At 39.2% G+C, this 21,290-nt stretch overlaps 1 long non-coding RNA gene across 1 annotated transcript; it reads right to left on the bottom strand.

Annotated features, from left to right (window-relative positions):
• Nucleotides 1-3,468: 3,468 nt before the first annotated feature.
• Nucleotides 3,469-5,688, bottom strand: LOC121636301. The gene is made up of 6 exons (XR_006009705.1): nucleotides 5,547-5,688; nucleotides 4,690-4,751; nucleotides 4,529-4,585; nucleotides 4,193-4,340; nucleotides 3,820-4,101; nucleotides 3,469-3,511 (listed from the first exon to the last, which is right to left on the bottom strand). It is a non-coding gene; the product is annotated as an uncharacterized LOC121636301 (long non-coding RNA).
• Between the last annotated feature and the right edge of the window lie 15,602 nt (nucleotides 5,689-21,290).

Here is a 21,290-nt window from a genome sequence, read left to right on the forward strand (position 1 = left end):
GGCTGCTTCTTGTTCTCTTCTCTGTTAACATGATTCTACATTTCTTCAACAATGATTACATCCAGGCTCTGGGGAGGATTCATCCCTCCATCAGACCTGTTACCACTGATTTTCAGTCCAGTTCTGCCGTCACCTGGCATACCTCAGCCTTTTATCCCTGTTTCAGCTCCACTATTGGCTCTTTGCTGGATATCAGATGCTGTATAGTTTTGAACTGAGCACAGGTTCAGATATGTGAACTTCTCCACTTGATTCTGAACTTGTCCAGTTTATTTGAGGACACACTGTCCACCATGCTGGGACATGACGCAACTCAGCTTGTGTTTGGATGTTTTGACCTTCAGGTGACGCACCCCCTTCTGAAAGTGATGTTTGGTCCCTCCTGTCAGGTCTAGAACAATATTCTTCCTCCTGTTCTTTCTGTGTTCTCTGTTTGTGCTTTTTCCAGAAATTTAGCTGATTTGATGAAATTCAGTTTGGATAAAAACAGGTTTAAATGGCTTCCTTGATGTGGTTTTGTTAAGTTTTCCTCCATCCTCGACAGACAGTTTGTGATCCAGTAGGTGGTGTGAGTCAAAAACTGCATCCTGGTGTGGGGATGTCTGGTGATCTTCAGTGTTGTGGTTTCCATCCTCCTCAACGTGACCGCACAGTCCAAAACACTGATGTTTACCAGCAACCCAGACAGACCGGGACTCAGGTTTTGACTTACTCCACCCACGAGAACACAAACTGTCCATCATTAGAACCTCACTCCACCAGGCTGAAAATGTTCCTACGAGGACGGAGGGAAAACTTCAGGAACAAAACCACATTAAGGAAGCACTTCAAACCCGTTAATCCAAACTGGACTTAAATTAAATCAGCTAAAAATTCTGGAAAGTCATCTGGAACAGAGAAAAGAGGACAGGAGGAAGAAAGTTGTCATCCCATAAGTGGCAGGAGTGTCTGAGAAACTCAGGATCTTCTCCGAACAAGACATCCTAGTTCATTTCAAACCCTCATCATCACTCTCAGACAGAAACTGCTTCACCAAGGACAAAACAGTCAAACGGCCGAGAATCTACAGCAATAAAAACACGTCTCAGCATGGTGGACAGTGTGTCCTCAACTAAACTGGACAAACTGAGAATGAAAGAAGAGGAGACGTTCACACCATCTGAACCAGTGACTTGGTGGATACCATACTGGGATATGCCAGGTTTTCAGCTGATAACTCTTTGGGAATCAAATTGTTGGGTCAAAATACTACTTTTCATGTCTGTCAAACATAAATAAAAAAGAAATCTAAACGAATAATAATGTTTGTGGCAGACGGCTAACAAAGAGCCTATAGAGCCAATTTAAAATGGGTTTCAAGTTTTCTGGTTGTGTCAACACGACACTGGTTCATCCTTTAAGTTAGGAGCCTTTATACACCTGAATGATTCAGAGGTCAGTGTTAAGAGGCAAACACACATAAATATGAACAAACAAACACATAAATAAAACAAACACATTCCTCTTAAATCATTCAGGTCCAAGAACTGGATTGAAAATAAGTTAAAAAGCAGCCAACGTCTAAAGAAAAGCTCCAGACCTTCAGAAAGCCTGGACACCTGATGATAGAGGACAGTAGAAAAGTGACAGCTTTAAATGTTTCAGGAAAGTTGAACTTGTCTTAAGCAACAGAAACTCCTGCTCAAGACAAGGTCAACGTTGGAGATGGAAAGGACAGAAAAAGGAGTGGCTCAAGACTTTTGTACAGTACTGTGTTGGAAGAAGAAGGTGGTGGTTCCTGCAGGTGATCTTCTTCCTGATGATGGTGATGGTGATGGTGGTTCCTGCAGGCGGAGGCCGTAGGCCGGTGTTCAGCCGATGGTGGTGGCTGCAGGTGGAGGCCGGTGTTCAGCCGATGGTGGTGGCTGCAGGTGGAGACAGGCATTCAGCCGATGGTGGTGGCTGCAGGTGGAGGCCGGTGTTCAGCCGATGGTGGTGGCTGCAGGTGGAGGCCGGTGTTCAGCCGATGGTGGTGGCTGCAGGTGGAGGCCGGAGTCCAGTGTTCAGCCGATGGTGGTGGCTGCAGGTGGAGGCCAGTGTTCAGCCGATGGTGGTGGCTGCAGGTGGAGGCGGGAGGCCGGTATTCAGCCGATGGTGGTGGCTGCAGGTGGAGGCGGGAGGCCGGTATTCAGCCGATGGTGGTGGCTGCAGGTGGAGGCCGGAGTCCAGTGTTCAGCCGATGATGGTGGCTGCAGGTGGAGGCAGGCGTTCAGCCGATGGTGGTGGCTGCAGGTGGAGGCCGGTGTTCAGCCGATGGTGATGGCTGCAGGTGGAGGCCGGTGTTCAGCCGATGGTGATGGCTGCAGGTGGAGACGGGAGGCCGGTGTTAAGCCGTTGGTCATGGCTACAGGTGGAGGCGGGAAGCTGGTGTTAAGCCGTTGGTCGTGGCTACAGGTGGAGGCGGGAAGCTGGTGTTAAGCCGTTGGTCGTGGCTACAGGTGGAGGCGGGTGGTGGCTGCTCTGCAGGTGGTTGGTCCACACTGCACAAGGATGATATATACAAAAACAATTATCTAATTTTAAACTTATTAACTTAAACTATTACTACAAAGAAAACAACACAACATCAAACAACAAAATGAACTATATACAAAAGTTTAACATCATTAAAATGTTAAACTTGAAGTGGCTCTGATGTCATCTCAGTGTCCCAGAGCTTCTGGTCAACCCTCTGGGACCTAGCTGGAAGACGGCCACTCGTATGCCTGCAAAAGAGAAGAAACATGAATAACATCATGATAATAAATAAATGACTCATTAGCTTTTTTCAAAGAGGTCAACTTTTAGTTTTGTCTCAAAAACAAGAAGTATGTCAGCCTTTCTTCCCCAGACAGACAGAGAGCGGGCTGAAAGCTTAAAAGTCCTGCCACCCGTTTCTAGTTTCAGAAATTCTCGGTACCACAAGTCTGACGATCTTTTGGGAATGATGGGAAATAAGACACAATCACATGTTTGAGATAAATGTTACAGAGAGCCAGTGTGGAGAGGCTAACTCAGGAGAAATGTGCTCTTTCTTGTCAGTAATCTGGCAGCAACATTTCGGAGCAGCTGAGGGATTTTAAGGGGTTTGGGGATCCAGTTAGGATGGTGTTACAGTAGTCCAGACCAGATGAGATGAAATGTGTGGACCAGATTTTCAGCACTTCAGGACAGGATGCTTATTTTGGTGATATAATGGAAATGAAGCTACTCTATAGATGTGTTTGATGTGAGAACTAAAAGACAAATCCTGGTCAAGAATGACTCCAAGCTTCCTGCCAGTAACAGGAACTAACTGATCAACCATCTTTAAGGATTTTAGGGCCAAAAATTTCCATAAAATTCTGAATAGGTGGAGTCTGTCTGGGCTGAAGGTGGTGCACCAGTGGAGGACCCAACAGGATCAACCAGGAGGCGGGGCTTACCTCAGACATCAGAGGCAGGTGAGGGGAAGCTGACCCCTGAAGACCCATCTCGGGCTGAGAAGAGGAAGCTGCAACGCAGATACAGAAAAACACCATCAGCCTGCTGAACTACAAGAAGAGAAGCAGCTTCTGCACGGAGAGAGATTTTAATTCTAAGCCTGACTGTGACCTTCATCTTAAAGTCTAAATCAGCTGATTTCTTCTCCACGGTGCTAAACAACGTTCTGAAATCTTCAGTTTGTGTCTCTCTGTGGTTCAACAACGATGTTCTAACAATCTGGGATCTAATCCAGTCAAATATGACTCAGTGTGGTCACATGTCACCTTGTTTTCATCACATGACCACATGCTGTGAACCACACAAGTCTTGTGTTACCTCCAGAGTTGCTGGGAGCTGTGCTCCTCTGGCGCCTCCTCTTCCTCCTCTGGCCCTAAAAACACAGAAAAAGACACATTAGATTTTTCCTCTGATATCAGGTTATAGGAAATCTTTGCTGTCACCGTTCATCAGCGTCAGTGCCGTGAGGTGATCGTGTCTGAGCACAGCGTACGTACATAGTTGTCCATGCTGGACCAGTGGGGGTGTTGTTGCTCGTGCTGCCGCCTCAACTGATTGGCCTCCTGAAAATACTTTGCCTGCTGCTCAGAAGACAAGGACCTCCACTGTGGACACACCACAAAACACTGTCAGTCTCTAGGAACAGAAACCAGCATCAAGACGGGATTCTTAGCGGATCACATTTACTTACTCTCTCCCCCAAGACGGTGTTCACGGCCGCGCTCCCGGTGATGCCGAGCTCAGCCACCACAGCCGCCCTCTGCTCCTTCAAGAAGAGCAAGAAGGCGTTGGGTGGCTTCTTTATATACGGCAGCTCGTCATTTACACGCTTCCTTTTCCTGCAGCCACAAAACAGAAGAAAAAACAGTCAGAGCAGAGCTCAGGTGTTTCCATGGTGACTTGTTTTTTTTAAAAAAAGTATATTAAAGAGAAATATTGAGACAAAAAGGCAGAAACCGGATCCACTGACACAGATCAGGAGTAAAGTGAAGAAGATTTGGAGTGAAAGCATCCAGAGGAAACTTACTGTGAGCAGCAGGGGCTCGGGGTGGCTGCAGCGGGGCGGGCGTCGTGCACTGGCATCCTGCAGGGACACACACACTTTTTACAACAGGAAGACAGTGTGGACATACAAACAGAAGCTCAGCTGCTGATACTAATCATTGATCAGGATTCCTCTTTACTTACAGGTATTCAATAGGGAACAGAAATTGGCCATCAGGCAGCTGAAAAACCTGCACAGCACTGGCCTGCAGACACAAACACACAGAACAGATGTGAAACAACAAGCTGCTGTGGTGACATCTGCCCACCAGCTCACACATACAGTAACACATTCTTCAATTATAGGAAAGAGTTGGGGAACGGGACCATGTTCACCTGTTGACTTTGATCAGTTACAGCTGACCAGCTTTTATCATCAAAAATGTTTCATGTCATTCATCTTTAGAAAGAAATCTTCTGTTTATCTGAACATATTGTTGGTTTTGGAATTTTTGTCTGACTTCATTTGTTTATTAATTGGATGAACCTTAAAATCCTTTAATTATTAACTGAACCAGGTTTTTTATGGATAAAAGACTTGCTGTGGACCAACTATTTACTGGACTACTTTCACTGGACCCTTGCTGATGGAACAGGCGCATTTTTGTTGTATCATCTGCTACGGCTTCAAAGATAAACTGCTTTGGGGACTGGTCAGAGAAGGTGTTAAGTGAATCTTCGGATATGATTGTAGGCTGGAATGATATAGATCAATCACATCTCAGTAATCGTAGCTTTCCACTGGTACCAGCAGGTTAAGATCTTATTTCTCATGTTAAACACTTTGTTACATTAGAAATACACTAATTATCATTATTATTGTTATACTTTGAATACGGTCACTTCACGTCTTAAAAAGCAAATTGTATTTAATGATTTAGTTCTATGAATTCATCCCGAATTGCTCTGAAATCTTCATCATTGATCAGCATCTTTATGGACGAAGCAGAATAAACATTTGTCCGTTCCCTCCACTCTCACCTGTTCCTGTCAGAACCTACCTGGCTGGTCAGGTTAGCCGGATGCAGGAGGATGGGAGCAGGGTTAGCTGTACCCAAAACTGCAGGGAGAACAGGAGGAGCAGGAGGAGGTGGAGGAGGAGGGGGAAGGAGAGAGATAAAAGAGGAATGAGGAAGGGAAGAATGATAAAGAGGAGAGGGAATAGAGATAAGAGGAAGAGAAGAGGGGGGAGAGAAGGGGGGAGGAGGAAGAGGAGAGGGACAAGAGAGACCAGGTGAGGGAGGAGAAGGAGAAGGAGGAGGAAGAGGAGGTAGGAGGGAGATAAAAGAGGAAAGAGGAGAAGGAGGGGAAGAAGGTTGAAGAGAAGAGGGACTAGAGATAAGAGGAGGAGAAGAGGGGGGAGGAGGAAGAGGAGAGGGACAAGAGAGACCGGGTGAGGGAGGAGAAGGAGAAGGAGGAGGAAGAGGAGGTAGGAGGGAGATAAAAGAGGAAAGAGGAGAAGGAGGGGAAGAAGGTTGAAGAGTAGAGGGACTAGAGATAAGAGGAGGAGAAGAGGGGGGAGGAGGAAGAGGAGAGGGACAAGAGAGAACAGGTGAGGGAGGAGAAGGAGAAAGAGGAGGTAGGAGGGAGATAAAAGAGGAAAGAGGAGAAGGAGGGGAAGAAGGTTGAAGAGAAGAGGGACTAGAGATAAGAGGAGGAGAAGAGGGGGGAGAAGAGGGGGGAGGAGGAAGAGGAGAGGGACAAGAGAGAACAGGTGAGGGAGGAGAAGGAGAAGGAGAAAGAGGAGGAAGAAGAGAAATAAAAGCGGAAAAAGGAGAAGGTGGAGAAGAATGATAAAGAGGAGAGGGAAAAGAGATTATAGGAGGAGAAGAGGGGGGAGTAGAGGGGGGAGGAGGAAGAGGAGAGGGACAAGAAAGAAGAGAAGGAGTCGGGGGAGGAAGAAGAAGAGAGGGACAAGCGAGAAGAGGGGGGGGAGAGGGGGGGGAAGAGAGGGGAGGATGAAGAGGAGAGGGACAAGAGAGAAGAGTAAAAGGAGGGGAAGGGGGAGGAGGAGAAAGAGGAGGAAGAGGAGTGGTAATAGAGAGAAGAGAAGGGGGAGAAGAGGTAGAGCGAAAAGGAGCAGCAGGAGGAGGAGAAGGGTTGAGATAATCAGAAAGGAAAAGAGAAGGAGGAAACAGAGCTGGAGGAGGGCTTGTGTCCAGCACCTCCCCAGACGGTGTTCCGGTGAGGAGTTCCTGTAACACATGACGACATGTTGCTGCAGTTTAACGTCTCCCAGAAACCACAGAGCAGAAAACTAAAGCCTCTCAGACTCTCACTGAACATTAAATGACACTAAGACTGACTCTGCAGATGGAAACACATCACACAGCTGATGCATTTAAGGACTCGCTTCTTTAAAAACTACATCAAACGCCTGGACAAGGTCACTTCCACAGAAAAGAAGTTCAGCGCAGAGGAACCAACTGACTTAACTTTTACATTCCCACAGAGCAAAATGTACAAATGCTGCACGTGACCACGTCACTCACACACATTCTGTCCTTGTACATGTCAAACCTTTATATTCTAAGCTGTGCAGCAGGCTTGGAAAGTAAACTGTCAACTCAAACATTCCTGTTCATCTCAGGAACGTGTTTTATTTAGGAAAAATGTCAGTTATTGGCTACATTATGACGTTAAAATAATTCATTTACTTCATCCTGAAGTAAATTAGTCACCTTCTAGGTGAATTTAAGAAGCCTGTAAACCTTTTTAACCCACAGAGTTCTGCTGCCAGTGTTGGATTTTACCTCCTGTAAAATTACCAGTATTATTATTTGCTCACTGAAATCATTTAATTGGTCTACGTTTATGTGAAGCAACATTTTAAATATTCAGCTGCAAACATGAAGGTCAAATTCATCCAGTAAAAAAGTACTCAGCCTAAGACTTTAATCATGTCCGGTGTTAGTGTCTTTTATTGCTTCATACAGCATGAAAACGTATGAAAATTCACCCTCACAAGTCTGCTTTGGCTTTTAGACAAAATTTAGGTATATCTGATGTGTACTGATGGCTACAGTGCAGAGTACACACAAATGTATTAAATGTACTGCCTGATTTCTGTCAGTATTTAGAAGACAAACTTCTACTTTCTCTCTATGGAGGACGTAAAGTGACACAATGAATTAATTAAATATATCATTCAATAATTACTTAAATGTGTCATTAAATAATTAAAATGATAATTAAATACATAAATGTGTAATTAAATGTATCGTTAATTAAAATACAAATTAATATATGCAAAAACATATATAATTATTTCACTATTTAATTATTTATCTGTTTAATTAATTATTTAATTATTTATCAATTTCATTATTTCACTATTTAATTAATTATTTAATTAATTATCTATTTCATTATTTTACTATTTAATTAATTATTTATCTATTTAATTAATTATTTAATTATTTAATTAATTATCTATTTCATTATTTCACTATTTAATTAATTATTTTACTATTTAATTAATTATTTATCTATTTAATTAATTATTTAATTATTTAATTATTATCTATTTCATTATTTTACTATTTAATTAATTATTTATCTATTTAATTAATTATTTAATTATTTAATTAATTATCTATTTCATTATTTCACTATTTAATTAATTATTTTACTATTTAATTAATTATTTCACTATTTAATTAATTATTTCACTATTTAATTATTTCATGGTCCGCCACTGCCATAATCATTCATTTATTTTATCTGTCAGCCTAGCCCATCAAACTCGGTGGGCGGGGCTAACCAGCGCATGTAGGAGGAAAGCAGAGAATATGTTGAAGTTGTTGGACTCATTTACTCACTTTCCGACCAAAATATTGACCACAGAGTGACTGAAAGTTTTGAAGTACTCCACAGCTTCTCTGGTACCATGATACAACAAGCAGAACACACAGGGACCGGGACGTTTGGAGTTTGACCCGACGGCAGTTCTGGAGAACCAAGTAAAAGTTCTGTTTAGAGCTTCCACGATCAAACCCGCAGCTTCTCTCAGCAGCTCCTTCACGTCGCATACTGTCCAATATTCTGCGTTAATAAAAGTTTGTTCTATGGGTTTGTTTAATAGAGTATCTGAACCAACATAGAGGAATAACGCCACACAGTGTATTGAAATGTGTTCACTCCTCTTTCTCCGTCGCATCCATGGATGTATGGTCGCATCACGCTAGCCGGCGCGGGCGAACACGCTGTTGACATGTGACGTCACGGCCGTACGACGCAGACAGCTGGCGTAAATCCGGCAGAGCGAAGTAAACAGGTTTCATATCAACCCCGAGGCCTTATGTATGAAACAAATTTACAAAAAACGAAAACGAAGGACATTTTTGCTTTCATTTTAGTTCGTTTTGTAAACACACAATACAGTTTCAGTTAGTTTTCGTTTTTTTTAAAAACTCTCGTTTTTATTTTTATTTCAGTTAACGAGAATGTTTTTTTAATTCTAGTTTTCGTTTTTTCGTTAGTTTTCGTTAACTATAACAACCTTGCTCTGTGGTCAATATTTTGGTCGGAAAGTGAGTAAATGAGTCCAACAACTTCAACATATTCTCTGCTTTCCTCCTACATGCGCTGGTTAGCCCCGCCCACCGAGTTTGATGGACTAGGCTGACAGATAAAATAAATGAATGATTATGGCAGTGGCGGACCATGAAATAATTAATTAAATAGTGAAATAATTCATTAAATAGATAAATAATTAATTAAATAGTGAAATAATTAATTAAATAGATAAATAATTAATTAAATAGTGAAATAATTATATATGTTTTTACGTATATTAATTTGTATTTTAATTAATTAATGATACATTTAATTACACATTTATGTATTTAATTATCATTTTAATTATTTAATTACACATTTATGTATTTCATTATCATTTTAATTATTTAATGACACATTTAAGTAATTATTGAATGATATATTTAATTAATTCATTGTGTCACTTTACGTCCTCCATATCTCTCTGATGTGAATAATTATTATTTGTAGAAAGTCTACAAGCATGTAGGATGAACTCTTTCCATTAATTACATATAGTCAATATTTAGCACTTAATTTAGTAGTTAGATGTAATTTAGGAACAGAATATTGTGTATTAACAGCCTTCAAGTCCAAAGAAAAAAATCAAAAATAACAAACAAACAAAAACACCTTATTTTTAAAGTGCAAGTTCTGGATTAACAATTCAACAATTTGAAATGTAGAAACATATAACATGAACTAAAATCCTAAACCTTTTCTACACATTTTATAACATTTACAGATAAAATTAGAGTTTTATATATCAATCAACAGTTTTTTTTTTGACCAAACAAAACAGGTTTAAACATTAACATTGTCTTAAACTTGTCCTACAGTTCCCTTAAACCGAATCACTTATAAGTTGTTTTTCTTGAAATGTACAAAACTTTAATACCAACAACCAAAATATTAAAACTTAAGTTCTAAAATGCACATTTTCTGCTTTAAATTTGTCAAATGCAGATTTAAACTCTTGAATCTACTTTGTTACCTCATTACTGGAAGTTAAAAGTCTTAAATGACAACATACAAAATTGAAATGAGCTTACATTTTCCATTTTTGATAGCTTGCTTTTCATCTTGACTGAAGTCAAAAGATAACCAACTTGTCTTCAACGAGGACTTGTTGAGATGAAATTGGAATTTTCAGAAAATTTGATTTGTGAAAACTTTGTTTATTTTTAAATAATGATGCACCTGAGTAAAAACCATAGCAACCAGGAATCCAGGTCAGCCATTCTGTGTAATTCTGTTAATGTGGTCAAAATGGTGGTATGAGATGTTTTTATTGTCTCATATCTGTGAAGTTTTATCATTTTTATTTGAAAAAGCTCCAATCACACGTTTACATCTGTCCATATAAAAAAAAAAAAAAACAGCAGTTCTGCTACATCTTAGCTTATATTGTTTTTATTTTCTTACAGCTAAAGTGTTCATGTCATGTAAAAAGTGAGGCTAAATTTGTATATACAAATAGTCCATGGTGTTATTAATTTTATCAATCATTGTTTATTTAGGGTCCTCCTGCATTACTTTAATATCTTCATAAAAAACGTAAACAGTCTGGACAAACAGTGTGTGTTCCCCAACAGCCAGATGTGCAGCTAATTACTGCTTTGGTTCTCAGTTACCACAAACACATTTTACTTTAACTTGATATCCAACTACTCCAGCAATGCCACGTTTTATAGAGCTAGTTAGCTTAACAGGGCTCCAGACGAACTTTTAGCAATGGTTGCACTGGTGTGCCAAACTTTTTAATTTGGGTGCAACAGCAAAAAATTTAAGTGAACCCCAATTTTTACAACGTTGTTCTCAGCGGCTCATTTTAATACATTTTAAGGATTGTCTTTTAATTATTACACATATACAGCAATGGTTATTTCAGTGAACAAAAATGAGGTTTAGAAAAATGTTTGTCTTTATTTGAATGAATGAATGTAAAGTAGAAAAATATTATTTGAATAAATAAACTTCTACCTTCACTGAACTGAATGAAACTAAGCATTTAAAACTCTAAAACAACTTATGAGGTTTTGCTGCCTCTGGAAAATTATCCTCATTTGGATTTACATTTAATCTTTTACATGATATTTATCTAGTTGGACTTTTTTAACACATGACTGCCTCTCATATTTGTCGTTTTTTCAACCATAACTATTTATTTTCTACGGATTTCCTCCAGTTAATGTGGTTCTCGCCTGTGTCGTTCTTTGCCCTCTAATGTCTAATGTGTGTCGGGTCGAGGGGGAATGAACACAGAATATGCAGACAGACATTCAGACATAAAGTCCTTTACCTCGACCTGTGAAATGTTAGCAGCACTGGTGCAACTAAGAAAAAAAGTTAGTTTCACTCAGCAAATTTTTGGTCGCATGGGTCCAGGGTTCTGGGTCCATTCTAGAGCCCTGGACCCAGAACACATCTAACACATGACTAGTTATGTTGTGGTTTACCCACCACTGCTGGTATATTTTGTTTCTATAGTTTGAGTTCATGCTACTGCTGACAGATCATGAATGTAGGACGCATGTGATAGTAAGTACTTCATCTCAAACTATTTATTGAAACAAAATCTAATAACAGTGGTGCTTATACCACAACATCAATAACTTGTCATATGTTAGGTGTGGTCTTGGTCTGAATGTGAAGATGATGATTAAAAGGACTGTTTAGACACACGCTATCGTTGGACCAGAGCATTTAGTGCTCCATTCATGGGTCAGAGACTTCTTTCGTGGTTAATCATCTTGTTAGAGAACAGCATGGTTTAGCATAAATACTTACTCAATGAACAGTTGGACATGTGCATTCAGAGGTTTAGAGAGGGTCAAATAAAGTTCACCTGTAAAGGTTACAGGTGGTTTTAGCTTCATTCTTTTTATCATACAAAAACTAGAATATCCCTAAATTTGTGTCAGTAGTATTGAATATATAACTAAATTAATGTCATGATTGCTGCTCTGCAGTGATCACTGTCTGCAGGAACCTCTACTACCTCATTAAGCTCATCTATTCGACCTGCCCTGATTACTCACTCTCTCCACTTGCTCCCCGCCCTACTTAAACACACTCCAGTCTCTGCTTCCCTGCCAGATGGTCAACATAGCTTACCTTGTTGATAGCCAGCGTTTGTCTCTCGTTTCTAGACTCCTGTTACCGACCTTGCCACGTCTCCTGGATTTCCCCGCGTCTGATTCCCTGTTGGATTTTCCTGCTGTCTTACTTCTCTGGATTTCGACCCATGTTTTGGACTGACCACTGAGCCTTGCCTGTCTCTGATAAGTAATCTGATTTCTGTCTTCTTGTGTATAACCCTGCCTGCCTGATTACTACTCTTCTGGATTGTTGGATCTTCCTTGTTCACGTATGGAGACCCTTTTCAGGATCCTGTACCCCACAGCATATTAGGACCTTGTTGCCACTCCCTGCTGGACTGTTTCTGGATTCCCCTGTTTCAATAAACACATTTCTTGTTTAATACTCCATCACTGCGTGTGGCTGAATTTCTGGGTCCCCCGTGACACCTCATTACAATTAATCTCTCTCTATATGTATTCTGTATGCAATATTAATGTTTAATTGCAAGTTATATCATTTTGTAAAGTGTCAATAGGTTGGTAAAACGTAAGGTTGGCCCCACTTTGTTCTTCAGCCTTTCTTGGACTTTAGGAAATTCTGTTAATCTGGTCTGCAGGTGATGCTGCTGGTTGGAGACAACCAGACATCTGATAACGTTCAGGACAAGGCTTTTTCATTATATTATTGCTGATTTACATGTTGATGTAGAACCTGATGTGGTGGACAAAAAGGGGGAGAGTGAGGAGAAGGGAGGAAAAAGGAGACAAAGATTTAAAAAAAAAAAAATACAAAACAGGAGTGGCGCTAGAAGGGACAACAGATTTTGATGTAGTCCCTGTGACACTACTGCTAATGTTAATGCTGTTAACCTGATGCTAATCTAGTTATAAAGTAGCACTAGATAAGATAATGTGGGGAGACTGTCATTTAGTTTTCACCAAGTCTATTTACAGATTACACATCAACTGGGCTGATATAAAGATGCTCAGAGTACCTCAGCCACGTTCTAGCTGACTAAGCTAGAGCTTCATGATTCAGGTTAATTCACACGGAAGGCTTGCAAGGCTGCTAGTTGGTTTTAAAGTAAGCTACAGCATGGAAATATGGAAAAATATAACCTGCAACCAGTTTGAGCATAAGAAGATATAAGATTTAAGAGGGAGATATTTCTGACTTTTTTGTGAAGAGGAAGGACACAGATCGGGTCCAAACAATAGAAAGGCCCCGACAACTCCAAATGTGGAGCTAGCCACACAAGTCATTTTAGTCACACATGAGGATCCAGTCTACTACCACCACCAGACAGTAAAACAGAGCTGCCAGGGGGAAGAAGCCACCGATCCCCTTACAACCACATCTTGTGCCATACTACCCACAAAAAAATGTATGAACCTTTTATAACTTAGTGCAAATATCTCCATGTTGTGATGTAAAGATGTTTTGTGTCATTTCCCTCTAGTGTGACAATAGTTACCACAACTGTGTATGTGTGTTAGAGGAACACAATAATTTCCTTAGTATATGGACCCCCTATTAAAATCTTTCCCACCTTCCAGCCATAATAGTCTAGGCCCACCACTGATAGAAAAGAACAGTAACATCAAAACCCAAACGGAAACACCAGACAGCCAGCTCCTACACCTATAAAGAAATTTAAAAGTAAACATCCTATAGCCTATGTATTAAAAAAACAAGCAGAGAATCATCAGGAGCACCTATACAAAGACAAACTGAGAAAAATATAAACTACACTATCAACAAATATTTGAAAACATAACTGTTGGTGATTAAACCTGGTGGATCTTTTGTTTGCCTTAAATCTGAAATAATTCAAGATTCAAGAAGTCTTTCTCATTATGTAGTCACATAATAATAACATAGTAAAATTTCTTTCAGTAAAATGATCTTGGAACCCCCAGTTTGGGAAAGGCTACCATAAACTTTTTACACTCTAAAGAAAATGTAACAAAAAATAGCAAAATACAGATCTCTGCTTAAAATGTGCAGTACAATAATCATGTTATTGTTCTGCTTCCCTTTAACTTATTTATTTATTTATTTATTTTGTTCTTTATTTACGTCCAGTTCTCGGGACTTACTATCCTGCAACTTTTAGATGCATCCATTCTCCAACACACCTGAATCAAATGGCTGAATTCCCTCAACTGCATGCCATTCAGATCTGCAGAGGCAGATTCGAGCCATTCATTTGATTCTGGTGTGTTGAAGGGCTCCATCTAAAAGCTGCAGGATAGTAGATCTCAAGGACCGAACTTGGGCCCTCCTGGTTTATTGTCTTTTGGCTGATTCAAAAACATTAAATAAATCACTTACTATGTGCTTCATTTGTACAGGATAAATCCTTAACTTATTTACTTACAGCAGACACAAAATAAGGATGTTTAAAAGGTTAGAGAACAAACAGGCTGGTGGAAGTTTATCACTTTGGGATGGATTATGAGTTTTAATAAATGATGTGTGTGTGTGTGGTCTTTCTATGTATGTGATAGTCAGCGGCACTGTGGGAACCAGCGAGTCCAGTGGCATTTACACTAAATGTACACACTCAGAAATTGTTGCATATTGTAACTGACTTCCTCTGCTGAGCTGGCGACCAGAGAAGAAGGAAATTAAAAAAGAAACCAGCATTTTTACATCTGGGTAATACAAACTCCGCAAAATCTGAACTCTTTTTCTGTTTTGGATTGTGGCGGAGGCAAAAAAAAACCAAAAACGCTCCTTCCAGCTCCGTCTGGGCTCAAGGCCAAGTGACTAGAGGAAGGAAGGCGGGTGGGGGGGAGGGAGGGATGAAGATGAGCGGGAGGGAAGAAAGACAGGCGAAAGCAGACAGGATCTGCTGGGATTGCAGAGGCGCATGGAACAGATGCAGTAATTTAACTCTTCCACCCCCAAACGTCCTGCTTGTCTTCAGTCTTAAACTCTGAGCTGCATTTTTACCTAAACACTCACCCACAGCTTTCTGACAGAAAATCTCTTATTGTTCACGTATCCATTCAGAATGATAAAACTCAACAAAACCACCTCATAATTCCCTCTCAAATCTGTAAACACTTGTAGTTTTTAAGTAGCAGCACTAAAGGGCAAAAGACAAATTGTGATGAAGAACACTGGATGTAAATTGATTCAAAATATTGTATAATGACATCCTTTCATCATAAGTAAATACACAGAATTTGTGTTCAACTAGGCAAATATATATAAGGATTTTTTTTGTGAGAGCATTTTACATTTTGCATTGAGACTAATGTGAAGGAATAGTAATAATCATTAATAAGGATTATTAAAATAAAGATTTTCTGCTATTGTAACTTGTTGTTGTTATTACAATATTGAATATACATGTATATTTATAGAAGATTTTATTTCTGTGGCACAAGCTGACAATATAAAAATAGAGAGTGATTAAATAATTTCAAATAAATACTAAAATATCAAACAAATGGGCAAATTAAACACAGTGCAGGATAAAGTCCAAGAAATGCTCCTCAACCAGGTCCAGAAGCCAGAAAGAAGAAATGAAATGTTAGCCAAGTTTTAAAATGATTGAAGATCTGATGTGAAAAGATGGGCTGCTCCAGAGAGTAGGAGCTATGACTGAAAAGGCTCCATCGCCTCCACCTTTTAGCCTGAATCTTGGAAGGTCCAAGGGTAACTGATTCATGCACCTCAGAGCTCTGGATGGCGTATGAGGCTGCAGTTTCAACAAGCAAGGTGGCACAATGCCTTTAAGACTTTTAACACCAACAGGAAACTAAATTAGTGAATATGGTTAAACAAAAGAATTCAGTTCAATTATTTATATAGTCTAAATTCATATTAACTTAGTGTACCTCCATCCTTTCTCTTTACCAGCAGGGTTGCAGTGGGGGCTGAAGCCTGTCCCAGCTACCATGAGACAGCAGGTAGTCATCCTTCCGTAATATGAGCTGAATGTGGTTTGTGTTGCTCCAATGGGAGAAACCTTCCCTGATAAAAGAAGCCTGGATGTGTAGGTGCACATGTTGCTTCAAAACGATTGGTTTATTATTTAGACCCAATGATGGCACATTCGTGCCACGTTTGGACTGGACAGTTTTCAGTCACCACCGTCCATCTTAAGCCCAGAGAAGGCTGCAATCATTTGGGACTTTGTGGTAATTTTCCTGTTTTGCGCATGGTTTTTAATGTTGATGATGTGTTTACTGGCAGTGGTTTTTTTAAGTGTCCATAATGCTGTCCATCCCGAAGGGCTTAAGTTCACAGGCTTGTAAATCTGTTCATGATATTATGAACTCTATATGATGAAATCCACATTATCTTTTCAGATTCATGCTGGAATACATTATTCTGACATTGTAGAAATAGAGCTCGATTCCCCCTGAATCCATATTTATTGATCAAGTTGGGATGGAATATCATTAGTCATTGTGATATTGAGGTAACTGGTCAGCTAAGGGGGAAATATTTTAATGAACAAAGAGAAGAAGGTAATTAAACAAGCTCCATGTAAAATGAGTCTTCTCATTATTTGTTTCTATGTTTAAGTGATTGTTAAATTAACTGTTAGGTTTTGTTTATTCTTTTCTTAGTTTATTAGTTTTAGTTTATTAAGTTTTGTTTCCCCTCTTGTGTTTTTTGAGTGGTCTGATCAGCCAGTATTTAATTTCCCGGTCTGGGACGTCAGTTTGGTTTGAGTTAGTTTGAAGTTACCTTGTTTGTCAAGTGTTATCACTGTTGTTCAGTTTTGTTAAGTTGGCCTCTTTTTAGGGCCTTGTTCTTTTCTTTATAAATTCCTTCATTTTGGGGGGGCAAATAAAACCTACTTTTTTCTGAAGCCATCTGTGTTCTTATATTTGACCAGCTCGGTCCCTCACAGTGGTATTATAAAACCAGGTATTATCACATTCTAACTCCAAACATGTAGTTATGATGGCTGTCCCTAACCAGATTAGTTACAAACCCAATCAGGAGGTTAAAACATTTTGTTGTAGCAAAAATGGCACCCACGAAGGTAACAGTCACATTGTTACAGTCTTCATATGTCCCGAACATGTGTCATAAACACATGAATTAATCACTGCACAAAATGCACGGAAGGCTTGAGAAAAGTCATGTGACTTTTATAGTATCACTTATTTCCAGCAAATGAAGGAATGATCAAACAAGCCAACATGTCTGATGTTGTGCAAGGAAGATTTTGACCATTTAAAGCTGAGCTCACATCTTGAGCTGCTTCAGACCTGATTCTTTGTGGCCAAGCAAACGAAAACATGGAAATCTTCGACATCTACAACTTCTTGGTAAAAGAGTGAAAGTAAGTGGGATTAAGACCCTTCATAACAAATCCTGTTTCTGCTCCTTTAAGCTTGTATTTTGGTGTTTTATAGCGTCGTTGCTACGTGTTTGGTGTAAATGAACAGCATCCAGCTGTTTCACACTCATGGCCTACTCTTCAAAGGAGCGCAGTCTATGTCGCCTTCATTAGAAAGAGACATCCTGGTGAATGAAGGCAAGTCATTAGTTTAAGTTAAAATGAGTTCAACTCACATGTTTTCTGCTTCTTGCTTAGCAACTGCAATTTGTTTTCATCTCCCCATGAGCCTTAATTTAGTCACAACATAGCTGAAGCTAACAGATAGGGACCTTAACCAACTGAAGTAATGTGATTTACAAGCCTTTCACCTTTTCAAACCTGAGAACAGATGATGACAAACTGCCAAAATGTCCATTTTAGAGACCTCGTCTGAACTATCTGTACTAAAACTTCTCTAACTTTGTTCTGCTTCACTTTATCAGAGTTGATCTTTGCAGAGATAATGTTCACATATTGTACTATTAATTGATAAAGGTTTAGAGGTTATTTAAAGAAGGCTTAAGGTTTAAAACTTTTAATTGAATATATTTCATTAGTATTCGTAATTGGTATTTTTACAGTCTCTTATGTTAAATATGGTTTTTCTCATTGTGTTTTACCAGTTTATTTATTACTTGTTTGACACATTGATAATCTTTGTATTATTTATTCAATTTTTTAACATTTAACCTATTTAAATAGGCCTTGTGTTTGCAGAGATATACTCATTTAATTATGGGTATCCAGTTGTTGAGCAGAGGCCTAAACATAGGCACAGGGCTCCAAGGGTTAACTAAGTGACCACTGCTTGCGTCCTAATGAGAGGTTCATGAGACACTTTTCTCATCGTCTTTTCATAAAATCCCTGCCTCATTCTGCTTTTTTAATGACTTCACCAGGAACCCTGAAGTGACCTTGATCAGTTTCGCTATTTGAAATAATGGAATATCCAAATTACACACAAACGGAATTAAGAAAATGTTCACCACACACGCTTTGTTCTACAATGAACTAGGTCAGGTGTAGGCAGCTCAGTTTCAGCTATATCCCTGTTTCAACACACCTGATTCAAATGAATGAATCACTGAGCAGAACCTGATAACAAGCTGTTGGATTCTTTTCATTTGAATCAGGTGTGTTAGAGCAGGGCAACACTGAAAACCTGAAAAACCAAGCTCTCATAGTACTGAACCAAATAGCCCTGATCTAAAACCTGCAGGATTGCAGCTTAAGGACCAGAGTTTCCCACCCCTGATCCAGGTTGACCACCACTTCATGCTACACACAACTAATGGTACGGATCTGACATCACATGAAAATTAGAAATATTTGGAAAGATTCATATAATTTGCCCCTTCCTTCTGCCATTTGTAGTTCAGAACCTTATAGGATGCATTATAGGCTGTGTGAATCAGTACAGTATGTAGTGAATGTGTGATCTGCTGTTGACATTAGCAAAAAATACTCTTGGGGTAATTTTATGTAATTGCGTTCACAGCTTTAAGAAAAAAACAGCACTTCCATATATATATATATATATATATATATATATATATATAGATAGATAGATAGATAGATCTTATGCAGTGCTTTAGTAGAGTTTTTAATTTCAATATGCCTTTTCACTACTATGTAAAATCTTTCAATAAATGATGTGCTGCAGCAGTTTCATTTTGAGTGAAGACTTTGTGCAGGTTGATCAAGAAAGGAATTGCACCGACACAAATATTCACATCCATATTTAGTCATAGCAGACAAAGAGTGCTGCACTCATCCCTCCGCCCCTAGAAGAGGCATCATTTAGAAACTATTGGATTAACACAGTCAGGTAAATGGCTGTACTAATTATGCATGCATGCATGTTTGCCAGACTCATTTGCTGCACTGTGACTGCACCACAGAGTGCACAATGCAGCTCCTATGCTTTTAACCTTGGTAAAAACTGAGCTGTGGTTAGAAGCCTTTATGTTCTGTTTTCATTAAACAGCAATTTTCCTTAATCCAGTAATGTTTCTAGAAATGCACAGGATTTAGTTTTTCCAAAAGCCACAAATGCAGCCCACTGTCTGGAAATCATCTAATCCTTTCCAAGTTGGAATTTAGTTGGAGTATTATATTTATATAGAAATTTATGACAACAATATTCATCATAATGACATTTTCTTTTACATATTGTAGGGTTTGGTGTCGGTAAAGATCTTCTGCTGCACTATTTACATCAGGGCTACTGAGCTTGGTCCTATGAGGGCCGCTGTCAAGCAGGTTTTCCATGTCTCCCTGCCCCAACACACCTGACTCAAATGAAATAGATTTAACATACTATGAAGTTCTGTACAGTGACTCAGTGGCCTAATTTAAGTCAGGTTTGTTGGAGCAGGGAGACATGGAAAACCTGCAGGACTGCAGCCCTCGTATGACCGAGCCCTGATCTACATAAACAGAATTAAATTCAGACACAGTAAGATGTCATTTATCTACTACAGGATCTGCAGAAGCTATTTATTAAATGTGAGCGACAGAAAAAAATTAAAAAGTAAAAAAAAAAGTCTGCATGGAGTAATACAAAATTGGATAAAGACTAAATTAATAAAAAAAAAGAAAGAAAAAGCACAACTGTGATGTTTTTAAATAACACAAATTGATTTTACGTGCTAGAGTTCATGTTGTTAAATGATAGAATTTTAAAGTTCATAGAAATAAAGTGCTGCAGTGTTTTGCATCTGAAAGTAAAAAAAAACAGAAGTTTAACTCACTGAATCTTTTCAGATGCAGAAGTGAAAAGAACTGAGTTACACTGATAAGACTCTGAATCAAACTGTAGGTCAGCTTTAGTTTTTAAAGTCTAGTTTGTTTTTTAATTAAGCATGTACAACATGTTACAGTAATTTTAACTTTTATATGTTTTTGTTCATACTCTTCATTATTAGGCATTGATTTCAGATGGAAAGCCTTGGTGGGATGAGCTAGTGTCAGCTTTGTGCGTTTCATTTTCAGTCTGGTCATGAAGCAGAGGTGAACATCTCCTGATCCGAGGGGGGAAAAATAATCTCCCGATCTGACTGTTAACTCTTAAAAGCATTTTTAGATGGCGGCGTAGTCTGAAGCAGCACTGCTGCTGCTCAGTGAGACGTGCTTTCATGACAGTCTCCAAAAGTCTCCAATAACACCAGGAAACATTGCCTGACGCCTTTTTTTTTTTTTTTTAAAAAAAGTCACTACAGAGGTCTGAAAAGTCGCTAAATTTAGCGACAAAGTTACTAAGTTGGCAGCACTGCACCTGTGCCTTTTCAGCTCCACTCTTTATACTTGTCTCTTTAGATCATCTGGTTAGCTTCTCTACAGCTGTCCAGTGGTTTGCTTCTTGTGCATCAAACTATCAACCTTTTGACTTGCCTCATTAGCCCTCTGTACCGTTGCTCTGGATTTTTTGTATTAAAGACCCTGCTTCAACCTGATCTGAATCTGCATTGTGAGGCTAGCCCCATACCTAGTGATGCTCCGATGAAGCTTCATGAAGCACTGAAACCTCCAGCAATTTGGTTGACTTCTCAAGGCTTCATGTGCACACTAAACCACCTACTGGTGTACAGAACCATGTCACCATGTAGCCATGTGAACTGTGATATACTGTATGTTGCCGATAAATAATATTTGAAAAAATGTGTGGACATATTTTATATCAACACAATTTATTTTCAAGTAATTATATTATGACAATACTGTATTACAAATGTGTAATAAACTAATTTGAAAATAAATTGTTTTTTGA

This window comes from Melanotaenia boesemani, chromosome 3 (genome assembly GCF_017639745.1).
Source record: "Melanotaenia boesemani isolate fMelBoe1 chromosome 3, fMelBoe1.pri, whole genome shotgun sequence".
Lineage (NCBI taxonomy): Eukaryota > Metazoa > Chordata > Actinopteri > Atheriniformes > Melanotaeniidae > Melanotaenia > Melanotaenia boesemani.